We start from the raw sequence: 23054 nt of genomic DNA, 5'->3' as shown, positions 1-23054 counted from the left end.
CATAACGAAGGATGGCAAATCCAGCCCATAGTATTGTCTAGCCTAGTGTTGTTTTTTCTTAAATGTATACTTTAGTACAGTAGAACCTCACTAATTCACAAAAACAACGAGGAGTAGGTGGCACCTTAAAGACTAACAGATTTATTTGGGCATAAGCTTTTGTGGGTAAAAACCCACTTCTTCAGATGCATGGAGTGAAAATTACAGATACAGGCCACTGACTTGGAGACTTTCTGCAATCTGTAAGTGAACAAAAATATGTAATGTTCATTTATTTGGTCAACTATTATAGTTTCTATTTCTGATATTTTATAATGTGCTAGCACATATTCTATATTAAGATTTCATTCTCAGTAATATAATAACTCACTGTGGGACTCTGCTTGTATTTCTTTTATGAGAACATGAGGAAGACTGCCCCATTTGTATGAATTATAAAGGATATAGATTAGCAAAGTGCATTTAGCAAATTTCTGCTGTATATTGCTGTAACTGGGCCTGATCTTCCATTTGACCCACTGAAATCAGTGGCAAAACTGACTTTAGTGGGACAAGATTGTATTTCTAAATATGTAAGTACAGTTCAATCATCAGATTCCTGCTTGCTTGAATTTTGGCTTGTTTGAAATTCACTTCAGCTCTTGAATCAGAATTTAATTTAGAAACCGAAATTAATTTATCCAAACCTCTGATTAATGGAAGGTTTCACATGTTCCTGAGACATATGGATAATCAGTGTATCTGTACATAATACATGGCATATACAGCATATGTGATGTGCTTAATGGGACACTATTACACTTACCATACAGTAAGTGTGATTCTTTGAGATTTGTTATCCACATAGATTCCACTCTTGGTGTACATGTGGCCCTATGTGCACAAGATCTTTCTTTGGCCAGCAGTGTCTAGGGCAAAGACGTGGCCCCATAGATGTCCTTGCACCTCCCCATCCAAGGGCATAAAAGGTGAAGTGAGCCGTAACATCCCTCAATTCTTTTGCCTATACCAAATCCCAGAGGAGAATTCTGTTGTAGCAGAGAACAAGGGTGAGTTGTGGAATTCATGTGGACATCTTAAAGAATCACACTTCCTGTAGGGCTAGTAGCTATTCTTTCTTCTTCAAGTGATTGTCCATATGGACTCTAGTTTTGGAAATGAACATATAATGGTCTAAAGAAAAGGAGTACTTGTGGCACCTTAGAGACTAACCAATTTATTTGAGCATAAGCTTTCGTGAGCTACAGCTCACTTCACCGATGAAGTGAGCTGTAGCTCACGAAAGCTTATGCTCAAATAAATTGGTTAGTCTCTAAGGTGCCACAAGTACTCCTTTTCTTTTTGTGAATACAGACTAACACGGCTGCTACTCTGAAACATATAATGGTCTGTTTCCTTGGAGATGGGTACTAGGAGTCCTACTTAAACAATGGCAGCAGGACAGCCCGACCAAAATGGACATTCCATCTAGAAGCTTCTACCAGTGATTGTGTAACTGTATAGCCTGAGCTCTACATGGCTGCCCTACAAATTTAAAAAATAAAGACATTCTTCAAACAGGCAGCAGAGGCTGCCTCTGCACTACTGCAGTGAGCTCTAATGTGCCTAGTTGGTTCTAGCTTGGCTGGCTGGTAACATGTTCTTACGGAGTTGGAAACCAATTCTGATCATCTCTGAGGCTACTGCCCAAAGTTTAACCCTCTCTGCAAAGGTCATGAATAGCCCAGGTGTACTCCTGAATGGTTTTGTCCTGTCTGCTTTGTAAGTCAATGTAATAGAGATTTGTCTGTTTGAGAGCTGTCATGAACTTCAGCAGAACAGCTTCTGTCACAACCCAGGCTTCCTGTGCCCTGGACTCAGGTAACTACTGCTACTACTAAGCTTTGCACTTGGAAATTTTATACCATGTCACCCTCACTTTGCTTCCTTATTCCAGTGACCCTGTCCCTGGGAGTGGGTGTTGCCTAGGAAAGCTAACTAGTAACAAAGTAACATTAATGCTAATACCATGTGGAGAGGCAGGTTCCATCTCACTGCTGTAAGAAAGAATTAAGGGATGGTTGAGGCTGCTGTACCTTTCATGTCCCTTGGTTGGGTTGTGTGTGAGGGCATCTAGAGCACAGGTGTGATTGCAAAGGACACTGCTGGCCAAAATCATGCACCTGGGGTGCAAGAGTGGAATCCATGTGGTTGGTCATTCAAAGAAAGACCTTATCTTTTGTATTTCTTGAATTTAAAAATAAATTAAGTATACAGCCTTCATGCTTCATTAACAGGGGGCTTATTTTTTTCATGTAATAGGTACTCATTTTAATTGCTACGATACATTGTTATTTTTTACTTACATGTATCAGTATGCTTCTGCATACCTTTCAGATGCTGAATTGTGGCTTTTATTGGTGTAATATATTGACATGATAGTATGTCTCTAAATTTCATCTTGATGATAACTGTCACAAACGGGAACAGAAATTCTATTCACTTTATCACTTATAAGAAGACTCTATTGTGGGCACAGTGCATCAGCACTTCTTTCAAAACTGAACAGCACACAACTAATAGGAAAGTCATATTGGTAGTATGACATTAGTATAGATTAGTGTCAATATATTTAGTAGGAAACTGGTCCATCTTGCAAATAGAGTCCTTGAAGTCATAGTGACCCACAGCACCATTATTCCCATATATGGAGGGGGGAACGAGCCCTTTATTGTTGCCTTGGAAAGCTTTAAATTACTCACGCCGTACTTCTTTTAATCTCCTTTGGGGTGGGGGACACAGTATACCCACTATTTCAGAACTGCATATTCAGTTTTCCTACACATCACATGAGATGTGAATACCCTTCATCCAGTGCTTTCCATTCCCTTCTCCCCTATGCCCACAGACTCCATCTCCGTGATGAAAGAATAACAACACAACCCTTTGTATTCTTTGCTATGGATAGAACCTTGTCCTTTTTTGTCTCTCAACATATGCCTTGTATGTAATGAGATAAGCCCCTCAGGGCCACATCGTAAGGTTTAGCACATCCAGTTCACTTATCATCCCCTTGTCTCACATATGTGTAGGGCCCTACCAAATTCATGGTCCATTTTGGTCAATTTCACGGTCATAGTATTTTTAAAATCATACATTTCATGGTTTTAGATATTTAAATCTGAAATTTTATGGTATTGTAACTGTGGGGGTCCTGACCCAAATGGGATTGTGGATGGGAGGTCGCAAGGCTGTTGTAGGGGGCTTGCAGTATTGCCACCCTTATTTCTGTGCTGCTGCCTGCAGAGCTGGTCAGACGGAGGGCAGCTGCTGGCCGGGCACCCAGCTCTGAAGGCAGCACCACCGCCAGCAGTAGCGCAGAAGTAAGGGTGGCAATACCATACCATGTCAGCCTGCCTTCTGCACAGCTGCTGGCAGTGACCCTGCCTTCAGAGGTGGGATCCCCAGCTAGCAGCTGCTGCTTTCTGGCAGCCCAACTCTGTGAAATCTGGTCTCCCCTAAATAGCCAGATTACATGGGGGAGATGTCAGATGTCATGGTCTGTGATGCATTTTTCACGGACGTGAATTTACGTGAATTTACGAGGCCCTACATATATGCTAGTTCAAATACTGTTTTGGCTCTGATCCTGCGCTCTTTACCTGTAGTCTGTGTATAACTATTGTTGAAGTCAATGTGAATCAGGCCCTCATTCTTTCTGAGGTAATCTTCATCAGTCTGAGATGAATTTACCTCTCTTCTTCTAGCCCATTTCCAGATGTGAACATGTGTATTAACTTCCATTAGTGTTCAATAACAAGTTTTCACAAAAGCAATAAGTCTCCACAAAGCAATAAATGAAAAGGGTTTTATTAGATGTTTACTCTGAAACATTTACAGTGTGGAAAAAATAGAGCTTTTGGGATATTATTAGTCTAATGCATGAGATTCAATGATTATATCCATATAATATATGGCCTTGTGTCCTTTTCATTGATTTACCTACATTTTTATAATGCTCAATCTAAAACCATTTATCTGCTGAATTATTAATAAATAAATGTTTCTGATGAAAAAAGACATTCAATATTGTAAGCCATATATCAAATAAACAATCGCTTAACAGCCAGAAATAAACTATTATAGATCCATGTGTAAGTGATTTATGTAGCGTAGATAAAAGGATTTTAATAAACACTTTTCATTGCAAATAAAAGATGGAGAATAGCTCACCTCGTGGTGTTCTCTTGTCCATTGCTTCATGGGTTCTAATCTGTATTTTTCCAGTATCAGATTCAGGGATTTCTGTGTTGCACCAACTGAGGACAGTTTACATAAATTGACTAGTCCGCTATTTTATGTTTGTAGTGGCAAAAGCCAATGGCATTTCTTGGGTGCTGTTAGGTTCCTCTGACCAGAAGGATGAAAGGAACTCTAACAGACACACACTTCTTGATGTTCCTGAAGCAATGCCTTTCCATTTAACTTTCGTTCTGAACTCAGAACTTTTTCTTCCCTGACAAGTGCATTGTTTTGGCAGCTGACGTTGGCATTGATGGCTTTTGAGGGCTTTGCTGTATTCCAGAGCACATGGGGCTTGATTTGCTTTGAAAGAAAGTGGCTGTGTTCATGCCCAGAGCTAAGAATGGTAATATAGGGGTTGCAATTAGATACCATATTCATATTCACATCTGTGTTACAGTTCTTGGATATGGATGCCTGGCTAGGTTTATAAATATGCATGATTTATTGAGGAGAGAATGGAAAAAGACAAGTCAAACAACCCCCTGTATGTTTTATCAGCCTTTACTCTAGATAAGTGTCTGACGTGGAAATCCCATTATAAATGCTGGGTTCTTTTCTAGGAGTTATAAAATGGCTGAAAAACACTCTTTCTTGCTAGTGTTCGGTGCAGAAGGCAATACATGCAGGCAGGGTCTGAAGGAGGCGCCTCTCTCCACATGGGATTCAGAGTCTTGAGCCCTCTCCTGGAGCTGGCTGCCTAAGCCAAACAAAAAAAAAAGTGGAGCTTCCCCTCCTCCCCCACTGTACCCTATAGCCCAGTGGTTAGAACACTCAACTGGGATGTGTGAGACCTGGCTTTAGATCCCCAGCTCTGCCTGGTTTGGAGCAGGGACTTGTACACAAGCCTCCCATATCCAAGGAGAGTGTCCTAGCTGCTGGGCTATGTGGTATTGGAGAGGGGCGGGGAACTCTCTCAGTCTCTTCAGTTAGAGTTGTTCTGCTTTGTGTAAAGTACTGAAATATTACATGGAGCAAGGACTGAAACCCAGTTCATCTCTTTCCTACCCCCAGGGTGAGTGCTCTAACCACCAGGCAGTAGAGTAATTCTCACTCTCTCTGGCTCAGTCACTATTTAAAGTATTTCATACAAAGTGCAACAGCCCCAACAGAAGACACTGAGAACAGCAAGCCCCCTAATACCTTATACCCCAGTGGCTAGGGCATGCCCCTCACATGTGGGAGACTTGGGTTCAAGTTCTATTTCCCCATCAGGCAGAGGAGGGATCTGAACCTGAGCACCTCGTATCCCAGATGAGTATTTTAAATAGTGGCTTATTGTGTAAAAGAGGGCACCACCATCTCAGTGCAGGGCCTGATCAGTAGACATGCTTTTAGGTGGCCTCTGAAAATGCCTGACAGACTGGGCTCCACAGGTGAGAATCTGAGGTTGCCTAGTTTGTGAAGGGTGCCAGAGCTTAGGCAAGAGCTGGGAACTAAGCAGCTTGACTTAATTGGCTTTTTGCTGCCCATGCTTAGCTTTTTAAGGCACTTTATTAGTTGGAAACTTAGGTGCCCAGGGAATGTAGGCACATACAGGGTTCGCTGGCAGCTGAGCAGACTTTTTGAGGAGCTAAAGTTTGGACTTAGGCACCTGAAGTAGTAGCTAGGTGCTTAAATCGCTTTTGTGGATCTTAGCCTTCTGTAGTTTAAATAGAACATCTGAGATTTTTTAAAAGCGTGCATGAGGTTGCTCTAAGTATTAACCCTGTGATGGAGTGGGCTCTGTTGTAAAGTATTTGTTCTCAGATTTGAACAGTAGTCTTTCTTTTCAGAATTTTGCAAATGGCTTTTCTCTGTTTTACAGAGTCAACAAGTTGCATACTGTTGCAGCAGAGATGTCTGATTTTCCCATCTGCATATCTGGAATCGCTTATTCACTTCGTTAGTCTCATTAGTAACCACTGAAGACTTCTGGGTATTGAAGATAGATGAATTAAATCCTTTTGAATGTTTTTGATCTAAGGTAGATGTATTGGATTCTCTGGATGTGCATAAGGACACGAAGGTTGGTGAACTCTCTAAAAGCCTGAAGTTTCTGAATTTAATTTAACCATTACTAATATAGAGTATATTAGTTATATACAGTGGTGATTAATATACAGCATGTAAATATTTGAGAACATTGAAAGATCTAGCCAGATTTATGTTGCCACAAAACACACTGAACCAAATTTACCACTAGGTAAAACAGGTGCTCCTTCATTAGATTAAATGGGATTCCACATGCTCACCCTGCAAGGAATTTGGTCCATCTAGATAATGTGAGATATCACACTTCAATGAAAAATTGGCCACACTTCTCCCAAATGGAAGTATGTTATCTGTATAATTAGCTAGCCAAAGTACAGAGAAAACAGTTAAATGTGATAGAAGAACTGAATTCATTATGAATTGTATTTATTCATTTCTCTGGAAACTCTTTGATGATAATCAGAATTTAATTAAATATTTGTACAATACGTGAATTCTAGATGATCAACACCCAATTCAGGAAATCATCCCTATTCTGGACAGCAACTTTAACTCATGTTCAAATGCAATCCTGATTACAGATGGAATTAAGTACGTGCTTAAGTGCCTTTCTGAATAGGGCCCTTAGTTGCTTAGAACAATTTGATTTAGGTTTTTTTTTCAAACCCAGCTGCATAGAATCATAGAAATTGAAAAGTCCTATTTGGTCAAGTATTCCATCTCCCTGCCTGTGCAGGACTCCTCCATACAAATGCCTTGTCCAGTCCAATTTTAGGTATTCCAAGCAATGGAGCTTCCGGTTCTTCCCTTGGAGAACAATTGAGGCAGGTCAGGATGAAGGTGTATTGGCAGGGTTTGAAGAAATCATCACAGAGACAGTCCTACCTATTCAATTGGTTCAGCTGCCATCTAATTTATAAGTAACAATATGAAATATATGTGCAAGAATCTACATTTGTGAACACTAACCAGTTAGCTCTTCATGTGTGCATGAAAATGACTATTTGTGGGATCCTGCAGTAGCAATAGGTACATATGCATCCTTGCAGGGCCAAACAGTAATGAGCTACTTAAATATTTCATGGTGCACCCAGCACAAGTCATAATATCATAAATAAAGGACAATTAAATTCCACAGCAGTTTTCCACTGAATTGGAAACACTGCTGAGTGTAACAGAGAGAAGGAGTAGATGATTCTGACCTTGACTGTGTCTGTGATTGCCATTGCTTTTTTTCCTTCTTTTGCAAAAAGTTCTGTAGGAATTTTCGGCAAAATTATTTTCTCCAGCTTCAGATAAAAATATTCGATGGACCTCAACCTATTTACACTGGCTATTTTTCTAAATAAATATTTTGTGAATAATATCTGTTCTTCTTCTTCTCCGTAGTCTGTTACAATGGTTAGGGGGAGGCATATTGATTAATAAAGATACAGCTCAAAATTAGCATTGTGATGATATTGTAAACTATATGGATTGAGCTTTCCTTTCATTGCAGATGATATCACCAGGCTACCTCAACTGAATTACAGCCTTGTAATCAATCTCTTTCTCTGTAACTTTGTCTATGACTACTGCATGCATACTGCATATCCATGCTCTGTATATAAAGATGCACAGAAAAGAAGAGACAGAAAACAAGCAATCCTTTGTCAAAAGAGAGTGCATCCCATTGGCACTAATTGCCTATTCCAAATATAAAAATGAATGCATAGGAGAAATATAAAAATGCAACAAAGTTCAAAGTATACTTCCAGTCCTGTTCTAATGATGTCAGAGTTTTGTTATTGTGTTCAATGGCAGCAAGATGAAGTGTGTATATAAATATTAGTATCAGTTTGGGGAAGAATAGGGGGAGGATTGCAACATTTTGCAAAAGTCCTCCTCTTCCCTCCCTACCCTTTTTAATTAAGACTTTATCAAATTTTTGAAATTTGATGTTGCCTAGTTCTATAACTGCTCATAAAACCCACCATTTTAAAATAGTTAAAATGGGGGGGGTAGTTTGAAATTTAATGTTCAGCAAGCTCTAATTATATATAACTTTAAAGCTGATTATTTGATACAAATATTCATGATGACTATCATAGCTTGTTGACTGGCAGATTGTTTTGCAAAACAATGTGAATTCCTGTAAATGATTGTAGTCTCCCATGAGAATTCTCTCATACTAAAGGGGACTAAAGATGAGGGAATCTGAGTTCCCTGTCATAGAGACTTGTCCCTAGTTGTCCCAAACTTTATATCCGGTTGTGAGGCCAGAATCTAAACTCTGGAGTCTGTTGGGGGTCCATTCTGGAGACAGAGGGAAAGAGCAGCAGCCAGTTAAGCCTTCAATTTTTTTTCATAGATTCTATCATGCTCATATGAATGTTTGTCGAAAACTAATAAAGGATTGTGGAGAACATCAAAGTGAAATTGCAGTTTCTATTCAAACAAGAGGTTTGTGAATACTTTTTTGTGTAGTAGTTGTCCAGCTCTATTCTGCAGTATGTGGTGCCCTGGCATTTCTAACCTCTAGTCTTTCATATCTCTCAAACTATTCATTTTTTGCTTAATCCTGCTGTCCTCTCTCAGGCAAAAATCTCACTAAAGTGAATTGGAATCTTCCCTAAGTAAGGAATGGGTAAGGACTTTAAGATTTGACCCAATATCAGGAACCATCAAATAAATCTGATTAGGTATTTGCATGTTGAAACTGTCTCTCTTAGTTCAATACCTGCACAGAAGAGGAGAGGAGAAAGAGCCAAATGGCATTAGTCTGAGGCATTCTACAGGGTGCAGGGTGCAGACACAGGCAAAATTCCTAGAGTGTTGGGGCCTGCATGATCCCTAGCACCCAAGCACTGTCTCTCCTGTAAAAGGTGTAGCGCACCACCTTCTGTGATGTCAGTGAACAGCAGGCTTGTGAGAGGTGCCACTCCAAGGCTGGACACATCTCTTTTCTTTTTTTTAGGGACTCGGGTACTACTGTCCACATCAACTATTCCCTTTCCTATTCACCCTACAAAGCATTTGCTTTGGTCCGTACCTGTGTGAACAAAGGATGGGAAGGAAGATGATCTCTGTGCTTGCCTCCCCTTTCCTTGCACACCAATGTGGGAAGCACTGCAGTTTGCCCCACCACACTTATTACTTGAAGAAAGTAACAGAAAACAATTGTTAGGCAATTTCAATTCTCTCCAAAGCTTAGTAATACTCAGGCTTTTTTACTTATACCCTCTCCTATTATTCTCTTAGCTAAAGAATTTGAATGGATAAAACTGTATTTTCCACTCTTTTGTTGGTAAGTTCATTTTATTTCTGTTCACCAGTTCATGGTCCTTTTCTTTATTTATATGATCTTTTCAATACACTATTGCCATATATATTTGGGTTTACTGATGTGTGCTATATCATAACTGCTAACCACTTCAGGGTATCTATTCAGATTACATTTTCCTTTATACAGACTAAAACACTCTGGCAAACATTCAGCTTATTTCAATGTCAAGGCAATAATTTAACAAGGAAGTTTATGATAAGCTTCACATGTACCACCTATTAAATAGTGAAGACCATAGGGGGGAATCCCAAACAAATTCTATGTAGTGTTGTTGTAGCCGTGTAGATCCCAGAATATTACAGAGGTGAGGTAATATCTTTTATTGGACCAACTTCTGTTAGTGAGAGAGACAAGCTTCTGAGCTTACATAAAGCTTTTCTTCAGACATTAGTGTATGAAAAAGATCATATAAATAAAGAAAAAGACCATGAACTGGTGAACAGCAAGGTCTCTGAAGAAGACTCCTGTGTAAGCTCTAAAACTTGTCTCTCTCACCAACAGAAGTTGGTCCAATAAAAGATCTTTACCTCACCCACTTTATGCCTCAAATAAATTCTAGTCATTTGTCCCTAACTGTCAATAAAATGTGGACACCAAATAGTTTTCACTTAAAAAGGGATGATAAGCAGCTTTCACTGTCTTGGTAGTTTAACCATATATGGATTTTAAAGTTCTTTGAATTAAAGAAATATGGATTTTTGTACTAGATTTAAAAAAAAAAACACTAGCATTTTAAACAGCAGGACACAATTGCAGACTATTTGCAGTCAAGAGGTTATTGCTGAACAAAATGCTCATTCAATTTAGGAATGCAGATTATAATAATTTTCCTATCTCCCTCACAGCAGGATTCCTGCCATCGTTTTGCAGACTCATAAGTTGCAGAACAATATAACTAGCTAACTTCACTTCCAGGTAACATGCACTTCAAGCGTATTCTCATTAGCTCAACTTAGTTATAATGCAAAGCTGCTTAGTTTCACCAAGTAAATACTCACCTACAACCACATACCACACAACAGAACCACTAACCCAGGAACTTATCCTTGCAACAAAGCCCGTTGCCAATTGTGCCAACATATCTATTCAGGGGACACCATCACAGGGCCTAATAACATCAGCCACACTATCAGAGGCTCGTTCACCTGCACATCCACCAATGTGATATATGCCATCATGTGCCAGCAATGCCCCTCTGCCATGTACATTGGTCAAACTGGACAGTCTCTACGTAAAAGAATAAATGGACACAAATCAGATGTCAAGAATTATAACATTCATAAACCAGTCGGAGAACACTTCAATCTCTCTGGTCACGCAATCACAGACATGAAGGTCGCTATCTTAAAACAAAAAAACTTCAAATCCAGACTCCAGCGAGAAACTGCTGAATTGGAATTCATTTGCAAATTGGATACTATTAATTTAGGCTTAAATAGAGACTGGGAGTGGCTAAGTCATTATGCAAGGTAGCCTATTTCCTCTTGTTTTTTCCTACCCCCACCCCCAGATGTTCTGGTTTAACTTGGATTTAAACTTGGAGAGTGGTCAGTTTGGATGAGCTATTACCAGCAGGAGAGTGAGTTTGTGTGTGTATGGGGGTGGGGGGGATGTGAGAAAACCTGGATTTGTGCTGGAAATGGCCCACCTTAATTATCATGCACATTGTAGGGAGAATGGTCACTTTGGATGAGCTATTACCAGCAGGATAGTGAGTTTGTGTGTGTGGTTTTTTGGGGGGGGTGTGAGGGGGTGAGAAAACCTGGATTTGTGCAGGAAATGGCCCAACTTGATTATCATGCACATTGTGTAAAGAGTTGTCACTTTGGATGGGCTATCACCAGCAGGAGAGTGAATTTGTGTGGGGGGGTGGAGGGTGAGAAAACCTGGATTTGTGCTGGAAATGGCCCAACCTGATGATCACTTTAGATAAGCTATTACCAGCAGGACAGTGGGGTGGGAGGAGGTATTGTTTCATATTCTCTGTGTATATATAAAGTCTGCTGCAGTTTCCACGGTATGCATCCGATGAAGTGAGCTGTAGCTCACGAAAGCTCATGCTCAAATAAATTGGTTAGTCTCTAAGGTGCCACAAGTACTCCTTTTCTTTTTGCAAGTAAAATGGGATACACTTAAATTACCTCATCTAATGTAATACTCGTTTTCAATACATGCAAAGTGGTTTATTATGGCAAAGCTTGTAGAGCATGAAAACTGATGGAGAGAGGGAAACTTGGTTTTCGGACAACCTGTCGAGAAGGAGTCATTGTATACCACTTCTATTTAAAGAAGCAGAACATATAGAAAAAAGCAGAGAGAAATAATCTGTCTAGAAAAATGCAAATTTAATACATTAACCTTTCTAACACATCACAAGAAAATTATTAAATAGAGAAGTTATACTCTCGATATTGTCCTTTGCATGTAAATAAAATGAAATGTTTAAAAATGTCAGTTGACCAAAATTCACTGAGAAAGAAACAATTTTTATTTTTCTATTATCTGTAGTGAGATGTGGGATTGTGGTAGCACAGACTGTTTTATTGTGCATTAAATTTCCACTTACTAGAACCATTAATTCAAGTTGTTCCTGGATATACTAGTTCACAAGTATTTTTTGTTCTTTCAGTCACTGAGGAGAATATTTTTTGTTTTTGTTTTTCTCCCAACACTGAATGCATCTGGCTTGATCTTGCAGTCCTTCCACACAAAAACTGATTTCAACAGAACCCAGAGAACAGTGATGGGTAAACTGCTTTTCCTCCCCATTAGCTTCCACCTGCAGCATCCCATGAGTGATCTATCATTTTGCCTTCCTCCCCGCCCCCTCCTTTTTTTTTCAATCCTTACAGGAGACTGCTTGGAGAGGTGGTGAATGCTTCTGTAGATTACACTCAAGTGTATGTGTAATTTTCCACAGATTAAATCAGAGCCCTCACAATATGTAGAGGAGAACAGCTCCTGAGAGAACCTCTAGCTCAGAGTGAATCTGGGAAAGACCCTGATCATATCAGTTAGAGAAATGCTTGTTTCCTGATTCAGCAAGGCTTAGGTATCTGCCTAGTTTTAAGCACATATCCTCAATTAGAATATTCACATACATAAAATTGGGTACGTGCTTAAGAACCTTGCTGAATTGTGGCCTCAGAATGAGCAATAGAACTCTTCTCCCCAGGGCTTAAATTCTCATAGATTATTTCCTGGAGTCCTCCTCCTCCTCTCTCCCCCACCCCCCGCAATACACACATACCAATTCAAGGCTTCAGCTGCAGTGGGGGGGGTCTCAGGCCTTTCGCCCCATGAGGAGTGGGGTGCCAGGGCTTGGAGTTTCAACTCCATGGGGCCCTGAAGACCCCTTGAAACCAGCTCATGGTCCTCCCTAGGGGTTTGAAAATATTTACCAGAGCTCCGCTCCAGACAGCTATAGCTGAATCCCCTTCCACTAAAGGCATCTGAGCCTTGTTCAGCAAAGTAACGTGAAGCCTTGCAGTCTTTTCTGCTTTTCGTTAAGCCTCGACAATGAGGTAGCAACAGTGGTGAATAAAGCCTTCTTCCACTACAGCTCACTAGGCAGGTTTATCATTTTCTCCCAGATGAGGATCTAGCCTCAATGAACTATGCGTTCTCCACATGGGATTATTGCAATTCACCATAACTAGAGCTGAAGGGGGATGCAAGGTAGAGACTCCAGCTTTTACACATCACACCCCACCACCTCCATAAGACTGGTTATAATGAGACTGTCACTCCTATACTCCTATCACTCTGGAGGCTCCCAGTCCATCTCCATTGTTGATTAAAGGCATAGGTCCTGACCATTGGCTTTGGAGAATAGGACCAATGTGCAGTTGCCATTTATTCATTGAGCCTTGTCATAACTATAAAGGGAAGGGTAAACCCCTTTGAAATCCCTCCTGGCCAGGGGAAAGCTCCTCTCACCTGTAAAGGGTTAAGAAGCTAAAGGTAACCTCGCTGGCACCTGACCAAAATGACCAATGAGGAGACAAGATACTTTCAAAAGCTGGGAGGAGGGAGAGAAACAAAGGGTCTGTGTCTGTCGGTATGCTGGGTCTTTGCCGGGGATAGACCAGGAATGGAATCTTAGAACTTTTAGTAAGTAATCTAGCTAGGTATGTGTTAGATTATGATTTCTTTAAATGGCTGAGAAAATAATTGTGCTGAATAGAATAACTATTTCTGTCTGTGTATCTTTTTTGTAACTTAAGGTTTTGCCTAGAGGGGTTCTCTATGCTTTTGAATCTAATTACCCTGTAAGATATTTACCATCCTGATTTTACAGGGGGGATTTCTTTATTTCTATTTACTTCTATTTTTTATTAAAAGTCTTCTTGTAAAAAACTGAATGTTTTTTCATTGTTCTCAGATCCAAGGGTTTGGGTCTGTGGTCACCTATGCAAATTGGTGAGGCTTTTTATCCAACATTTCCCAGGAAAGGGGGGGTGCAAGTGTTGGGAGGATTGTTCATTGTTCTTAAGATCCAAGGGGCTGGGTCTGTAGTCACCTAGGCAAATTGGTGAGGCTTTTTACCAAACCTTGTCCAGGAAGTGGGGTGCAAGGTTTTGGGAAGTATTTTGGGGGGAAGGATGCGTCCAAACAGCTCTTCCCCAGTAACCAGTATTAGTTTGGTGGTGGTAGCGGCCAGTCCAAGGACAACGGGTGGAATATTTTGTACCTTGGGGAAGTTTTGACCTAAGCTGGTAAAGATAAGCTTAGGAGGTTTTTCATGCAGGTCCCCACATCTGTACCCTAGAGTTCAGAGTGGGGGAGGAACCTTGACAAGCCTGAATGGATCTCAACCTATCTATATCCTTATTTGTCACATGCATAGGCAGCTGTTCTCTTGAGACAACATATCTTACAGAGTCAAGATGAAGTATGTGACAGCTAGAGAAGTAAGAACATTCTCTATGGGGTGTTGATTATAAAATAAGCTTCAGGGAAATCACACTAATGCAGATTCTGACCACCTTCTGAGTACAGTACCAGAGCTCCCTTTGATAAGGTATTTTGACATAACTAGCATGATGTTGATCTGTACCTATATTGATATGCATGTATCCCAAGTATGCACCTCTTTACCTGAGAGGAGAAGAGCAGGTGACTCAATGAAGTCCTTTAGAGACCTCACCTTACAGATGTAATTTACCTGGGAAGTCTTGGCTATAGTGATGAATGCTGTAGAAAACTGGTGGATGGATAGGAGAGTTGGAATTGAGTATGCATAAGGACTGCAAGTCCATAGATCTTGCCATAGCATACTTTTGGGGGAGCAGGGTTTGCCCCTTTTTGAGGAACAGACTGTATATCCTGTCTCCAAACTCTAGTAAGAAGCCATCTTCATGGAGGACCCATATCTGCACAGCTGTTCTGGCTCTCATCCTGTGCACAGTCCCTTGCAGTGTGGCTCCACTGAATGCAGTAATACCTCTAGACCCCTTGCAGTGAATGAGTGAAGGACATTTTGAAGAGACAGCTATCTCACTGACAGTGTCCAAGAGGCCTGTGCGGAATAAGGCCATGTCTACACTGCAAGCTTCAGTCGATGCAGGTTATGTCAGCATAAAGCTGCTGTTTAGTTAGTATATCACTTGTGCACATGCATACTTGGCTACTTGCATTGGTGCTGCGTGTACTCACCAGAAGTGCTGATGTTGATGCACAGTGCAGTGCTCCATGGATTGGTATCCCAGTATGCAAACTGTCACTGTCCAGCGCACGGTCTTTTGGAAAGTTTTGGTAATGCAGGGTGGGCAGAAATGAGTCCTGCAGGACTGACTGGGAGCAAGGTGTCAACTTCCCAGCATGCAACTGTCTTAAACTCATAATATCATTCATATCCCATAATTTTTGCACATTTTAAAAATAGCCCATGAACCCATGTGGTGCTCTTCACTGTCTGCCACCTCTGAGGGAAGCATGGAGCCTGCACAGCTCTGCACATAAGCATTGCAAACACAGGATGCATGATCCTCTGGTATTTGCAGAGCCATAAGAAGAACCAAATCAGTGCAGAACATAATGATTTCTTTGTAGATGGATTGCTGTGGGACATAGTGAGAACAAGTGGCACTCGTGGAACAGCTGTAGATGGTGGAGCACTAATTCTGGGCCCAAGAAACAAGCACTGACTTGTAGGATTGCATCATAATGCAGGCTTGGGATGACTAGCATGTGACTGCCGAACTTCTGGATGCACAAGGCCATGTTCCTGGATCTGTCTGCTGCACTCACCCTGGCCCTCACGCTCTGGGACACCAAAATGAAAGCTGCACTGACAGTGGAAAAGCAAGTGGTGATTGCACTGTGGAAACTTGTAATGCTGGATTGCTACTGGTCAGTGGGAAGGCTTTTTGAATAAGAAAAGCCACTGTGGGGCCATTGTTATGCAAGTGTGCAGGGCCATCAATAGTCTCCTACTATACAGGACTGTGACTCTCAGCAACATGCAGGATGTAGTGGATGGATATGCAGAAATGGGGTTCCTGAACTGTGATGGAGCAATGGATGGCCCTCTTTTGGCACCAGACCACCTTGCTACACAGTATATCCACAGAAAGGGTTACTATTCTGTGGTTATGCAAGCGATGGTGGATCACTAGGGATGCTTCACCAACGTCCATGTTGCCTGGTCAGGAAAGGGACATGAGGTTTGCATATTTAAGAACACAGGGCTATTCAGAAAGCTAACATAGTGAATGCCAATGAAAATAAGGCAGGATCTGAGGCTAAAATTGGGATGGAACACATTAAAAAATATCTAGAAAAGTTAGATATCTTCAAGTCACCAGGGCCTGATTAAATACATCCTAGAACACTCAAGGAGCTGACTGAGGAGATACCTGAGCCATTAGTAATTATCTTTGAAAAGTCATGGAAGATGGGAGAGATTCCAAAAGACTGGAAAAGGGCAAATACAGTGACAATCTATAAAAAAAGAAATAAGGACAACCTGGGAATTGCAGACTGGTCAGCTTAACTTCAGTACCCAGAAAGATAATGGAGCAAATAATTAAGCAATCAGTTTGTAAACACCTAGAAGATAATGTCACAAGTAACAGCACAGATTTGTCAAGAACAAATCATGTCAAAACAACCTAATAGCTTTCTTGGATGGGGGGAAGTGGTTGATATGGTATAACTTGACTTTAGTATGGCTTTTGATACTGTCTTCTCATAAACAAACTAGGGAAATACAACCTAGATGGGGCTATTATAAGGTGGGTGCATAACTGGTTGGAAACCCATTCCCAGAGAATAGTTATCAGTGGTTCACAGTCAAGCTGGAAGGGCATATCAAATGGCGTCCTGCAAGGATCAGTTCTGGGTTTGGTTCTGTTCAATATCTTCATCAGTGATTTAGATAATGGCATAGAGAGTACACTTATAAAGTCTGTAGATGATACGAAGATGGGAGAGGTTGCAAGTGCTTTGGAGGATAGGATTAAAATTCAAGTTTATCTGGAGAAATGGTCTGAATAGGATTAAATTCAATAGGGATAAATGCAAAGTACTCCTCTTAGGAAAGAACAATCAGTTGCTCACCTACAAAATGGGAAATGACTGCCTAGGAAGGAGTACTCCAAAAAGGGATCTGGGAGTCATAATGGATCACAAGCTAAATATGAGTGGACAGTGTAACACTGTTCCAAAAAAAAAAGCATTCTGGGAGGTATTAGCAGGAGTGTTGTAAGCAAGACATGAGAAGCAGTTCTTCCGCTCTACTCCACACTCATACGGTCTCAACTGGAGTATTGTGTCCAGTTCTCGGCACCACATTTCAGGAAAGATGTGAACAAATTGGAGAATGTCCAGAGGGGTGCAACAAAAATGATGAAAGGTCTAGAAAACATGACCTATAAGGGAAGATTGAAAAAACTGGGTTTGTTTAGTTTGGAGAAGAGAAGACTGAGCGGGGACATGATAAAAGTTTTAAAATACATAAATGGTTGTTACAAGGAAAAGGGAGAACAAATATTCTCATTAACCTCTGAGGATAGACAAGAAACAATGGGCTTAAACTGCAGCAAGAGAGGTTTAGGTTGGACAGTATGAAAAACTTCCTAACTGTCAGGGTGGTTAAGCACTGAAATAAATTGCCTAGGGGGTTGTGGCATCACTGGAGATCTTTAAGAGCAGTTTAGACAAATATCTGTCAGGGATGATCTAGATAATACTTAGTCCTGCCATGAGTGCAAGGGACTGAACTAGATGACCTCTCAAGGTCCATTCTAGTCCTATGATTCTATGATTTTAAGATTGGATCTCAGTGAAAAAAAATCCTAATGCTTATAGCTGCCTGCTGCATCCTGCATAATATCTGTGAAGCAAAGCTGGGGGGGAAGATACCACCGGGGTAGAGGGCAAGAAGCTGCTTGTTGAGTTTCAATAGCCAGACACAGGGGCTATTAGAAGAGCTTAACATGGAGCTATATGACTTAGGAACACCTTGAAAGAGCACTTTAACAGTGAACCACAGTAGTGCATTATGATGTACTGTGCTGTACCTGACCTTATGGTTTAGAGGCTGTTAGGAATTGCACGGTACTTGGTGTATGTCTATGAATATAACACTATCAATGTACCTATTAATTTTGTGGTTCTTGCTCTACTTTTATGATTATTACAGTGTGTTTGTCACTAGTCCTATGAGTTGTCATACTGTATAGTAACAAGTGGGTGCTTTCTTAATGCTAGGTACTTTGCAGCGTATGTTGTGAACTAATAAAGAAGAATTATTTTCCAAATAAAAATAATTTTATTCAGTAACAAAACCAGTGGGGGAAAATTACCTGTACAATTTAAAAGCAACTACATTAAACACTAAAATATATTTATGGAACAGAACTTAACAAGGTGAAAGACCATTCATGTCCATTTACCTACACATACAGCAACCATGGCTCTCACAGGTCACTGTGTGTGAAACTGTGGTTGTCCTTAATGTCCTATAAAGTGGAGTGGTAGAGGTAGGGATGCCAGCCCCTGTTGCCCTGTGGTATGTTGAGGTGGGGTGTAGGAAGGTACTATAATGGAGTTCTTCATGGACTGCAAATGGAGGCAAGCCTGTGATTGTTGAATCTGTAGGTCCACAAGAATCTGCAGCGTCTGTGTTTGCTGCTGAAGAAGCCCCATTGTGTCCTGGGTGCATCTCACTTTCCTTTTCCTCCTGGGACGCCTAGGAGTTTCTCCTCTCTTCTCTTTCCTTCTCCAGGTAAACTGCAATATTCACTGCAGCGTCTGCAGCACTGGCTTGCAGATTTCATTGAGCGTGTCATCCCGAGTCAGGAGTGCCAGAACAATTTGTATGGTGGGGGTGCTGGGAGCTATTGAACCAAACTAAATCCTGTATATAATGGAAACCATTTCAAGCCGGGGGTGTGGTAGCACCCCCTGCATCCATAGTTCCAGCACCTATGTCTCGAGTCCTTTTCTTTCTCCTCCTTATTTGGCTCAGGCAGTCCACAGGTGTGGAGGGAACTCCTCAAGGCTGCAGTGGCACCAGCTGCTAATAAAACACAGAGATACCATTGTCCGTATATTCACAATGGAAAGCAGAACTTATGATTCAGAACTCCCTTCCCTTGCTCCCTTAAATTTTTAATTAAGACATGCTTATTGACATTTCTGCTTGGGAGTGCTTGTGCACAGCACCAGCCATAGTGAATCTTGCCCACCTGGGGTGAGGGAAATGAGGGAATTGCTCAGTTGCATGAAACTATGGATGTAGGACAATGGCTTTGGATACTGGCACTGGTTTCCACATGATACCTCACTCCTGAGGATAGCAAAGGCAGAGAAAGCACAGCTGCTGCTGGCAGCCCAAAGTCACCCAGACCCATATGCCAGAAGGCTGTGTACTGCTATGGTGTCTGCCAAAGTTATCATCGACCGACATGGGAAAGTGTCCTACCATGGAGGAAGAAATAGGAATGGCAGCCTTAGAAACCTTCAGTAGACAATTGCAGAGGACCTCCATGGAAGTTTCATTGAGATCTTTCAGGAGAATTCAAGGGACAGCCCTGTGTACATAACAAACTGCTCCACATGGCCCACATGCCGAATTCTACATGGGAATGAAAAGCAGATAACACTAATCTCCTAGATGTATCTCTACCTCTTCTAGTACAAGTAAACTAATGAAAAGCTAATAACTGTGTCCTATTTGGTGTACCATCAGCACACCGTTGTAATGGGAAATACGATTACAAACTTACCCAAGGTTCCTTCCTCTCTGTTGGGCTCACCTAGTCTCGACTGTCTGGCCTATGATGGAGTCTCAAATTGGTCCTGTCTCATAGCATAGCTGGACTCCTCTCCCTGCCACACGTCTCCCATCCTCCTCCCCCTCATCTTCACTGTTCACACCCTGTGCCTCAGGCTATTCAGAGGTATCCATGGTGGCATGGGGGTGGGGGTCTCCACCAAGTATGGCGTGCAGCTCTTTGTAAAAGCAGCAGGTCTGTGGCTTGGCACTGGATCGACTGTTGGTCTCCTGGCATTCTGGTATGCCTGACATAGTTTTTACATTTTCACGCAGCACTGCTGCTAGTCTCTTTCATAATCCCTCTTCTGCATTCCCCGATGCAATCTGTATTTCTATGGCTGGTCAGCTTGCACAGCCTCTTCTTCCCACAGGCTCAGGGAAATCCAATATTTCTGGTCTGTTCCAAGCTCGAGCATGTCTGGAGCCTGTCAGTATGGTCAGCTGGGCACTTGCACACAACAATGGAGAGCTGTTAGATGTGCTCACCAAGATGGACAATCAGGAAAAGGCATTTCAGAAATTTGTGGGGCTTTAACAGGGTGGGGCCTTCAGACCTCTGGACTGGTCAGAATGGTCAGTGTCAAGCATTGTGTGACAGCTACTGGAGGACTTTTAGGGTCAACATAAGTAATGCAGTGTCAACACTTATGCTGTGTCAACCTCAGTATATTGACCGTGGCTCAATGCCACTCAGGGAGGTGGTGTTACTGCATCGCTGTAAACAGGGTCCTTTCATTGGTGGAAGACTGATTTAAGGGTAGACACATGCACAGCTAGGTAGATGTATGATGGCTTATATTGACCTAACTTTGTAGTGTAGACCAGGCCTGGAACTAAATGATCTTCTAAATGGACTCTTCATATAGAGAACATACACAGTCTCTTGGAGCGCTTCTAGATGGTTCCACAGACCAGACTGTGAGCTCAGTAGGACATCTACATTTCTGTGTCTGTACTATCTGCCATTTACATTTTAGGAACGTCTCAGCAAAAATTTGAATATCTATCATTACCTGACCTGCTTGTCTTACAAATGATTGAACACTGTAGATTTTGGTATTTATTAGAAAACCATTAAAAGCAGGGCCTAGTTCCGAACAGCATCAGTTTGTGAGGTGGAGTTAGGAAGATGTAGCTATTGGGAGGAATGTTTTGAGATTTGTTATAAACTATTTTAAACAGTTGGTATATGTGCTGTGGTAATATTGTTGTTGGAGGCAGAAATAAAACATTTGCTTTCCCAGTCTGCATATCTATTCCTAGGATGCGTATTTAAGGGGGAAAGTTTTCCTGAAGAGGGCTTGTTATGTAATGCATGAAAACAATATAGAATTTCCACAATTTTGCCTTTTGTACTTAAATCCTATCCTAATCCTGGTACATAGCTTGTAACTGAAAGGCACTGTCACCATGTACAAGGACTTCAGTGTTTTGAGTATTTCTCCCCACCTCGCCTCCATGGGATGGAATCGCTGGCTAATCCACGTAGTTCTGTATCTGCTTGCCTCAGCCTTGGTTGTCTCTAGTCCCAGAGCACCTCTTCGTGAGGCCACAAGGAGTCCCAAGCACAGCATAGTTCCATGAAACCAGGGGCAAGTGAACATCTTAGAATGTTGGCTCCCCAATCTGAAGTGCAGCCAATCAATCTATTGCTGTCAGAGCTCTGCAGGGGTTGGAAGGTGAGCATCCACCCCTAAATTTTTGGTTGGTTTACTTGGCAATGGCTTGCTTTGGTTTGCTGGAAAGTTTCGGAAGCCATTCTCTACTCTGGGATGATTCTTAACTCTTGGACATGGCTCTAAAATGCTGGGGTTTTTTTTGTTTTTGTTTTGTTTTGTTTTTGTTTTTATGTTTTAAATCTAAATCTGCCTTTTTCCCAGAGGTGAAGTTACAAACTTAGACCATCTCAACTGCCATATTTAAATAGCATTTTGGGACACCGAATGCTCAGTGTGCTCCCCCCAAGTTCTAATGTGGGAGTGGCATTTTCCCTAGTTAACTGATATTAGTCAGCCAGGAAAAATAATGTTTAAATAGGCCAGCAGCTTGATAAAGTAATCTCTAACTCTTATAACTATGATACAGTACTTCCAACACAAATGTTTACACTTCAGATGTTTCAAAATTATACCCCACTGTCATAAATATAAAGGGAAGGGTAACCACCTTTCTGTATACAGTGCTATAAAATCCCTCCTGGCCAGAGGCAAAACCTTTTCACCTGTAAAGGGTTAAGAAGCTAAGATAACCTCGCTGGCACCTGACCAAAATGACGAATGAGGAGAAAAGATACTTTCAAAGCTGGAGGGGGGTGGAAACAAAGGGTTGGTCTGTCTGTGTGATGCTTTTGCCGGGAACAGATCAGGAAGGCAGCCTCAGAACTTCTGTTAAGTTAGTAAGTAATCTAGCTAGAAGTGCGTTAGATTTCCTTTTGTTTAATGCCTGATAAAATAAGCTGTGCTGGAGAGAATCTATATTCCTGTTTTTGTGTCTTTTTTTAACTTAAGGTTTTGCCTAGAGGGATTCTCTATGTTTTGAATCTGATTACCCTGTAAGGTATTTACAGAGGTGATTTTACAGAGGTGATTCTTTTACCCTTTCTTTTATTAAAATTCTTCTTTTAAGAACCTGATTGATTTTTCATTGTTCTTAAGATCCAAGGGTTTGGGTCTGTATAAATTGGTGAGAATTCTTATCAAGCCTTCCCCAGGAAAGGTGTTGTAGGGCTTGGGGGGATATTTTGGGGGAAGACGTCTCCAAGTGGGCTTGTTCCCTGGTCTTTGTGTAAGACGCTTGGTGGTGGCAGCATACGATTCAAGGACAAGTCAAAGTTTGTCCCTTGGGGAAGTTTTTAACCTAAGCTGGTAAGAATAAGCTTAGGGGGTCTTTCATATAGGTCCCCACATCTGTAACCTAGAGTTCAGAGTGGAGCAGGATCCTTGACACCCACTATTTCTTAAAGCCATTTAATTGCAAATCTCTCTTAAATTAGTAATTAAAGAGTAAAATTAAAATAGCACCTTTTGCTTACCATTTTTGATTGATTGTAGTAGTTCAAGTTCATATTCTGTGTCAAATCTCATTTCTCCCTCCCTCCCCCCAGATGACTATACATGGAACTGAGGAAACAATACCTTTTCCATACAATTATTTCAACTGTAAAAGGAATTACTGTATGTAGCTCCATCA

The 23054-nt window shown here is 41.3% G+C and overlaps 1 protein-coding gene across 15 annotated transcripts in view; it reads left to right on the top strand.

The window, feature by feature from the left end:
• The window catches only part of HS3ST5 (heparan sulfate-glucosamine 3-sulfotransferase 5), a 279335-nt gene that overhangs the window by 124681 nt on the left and 131600 nt on the right, over positions 1-23054 (top strand). For 10 of the 15 annotated variants that reach the window (XM_048844749.2, XM_048844741.2, XM_048844743.2 and 7 more), the window contains one exon: positions 6089-6289. The exons of the other annotated variants lie outside the window; for them this stretch is intronic. The gene's annotated coding sequence lies outside the window, so the exon portion shown is untranslated. The remainder of the gene's footprint in view (positions 1-6088; positions 6290-23054) is intronic. 15 annotated transcript variants of the gene reach the window in all.

This window comes from Caretta caretta, chromosome 3 (assembly GCF_965140235.1).
Source record: "Caretta caretta isolate rCarCar2 chromosome 3, rCarCar1.hap1, whole genome shotgun sequence".
Classification (NCBI taxonomy): domain Eukaryota; kingdom Metazoa; phylum Chordata; order Testudines; family Cheloniidae; genus Caretta; species Caretta caretta.
The sequence above is the reverse complement of the archived record's forward strand: the minus strand, read 5'-3'. Positions and strand labels throughout refer to the sequence as shown.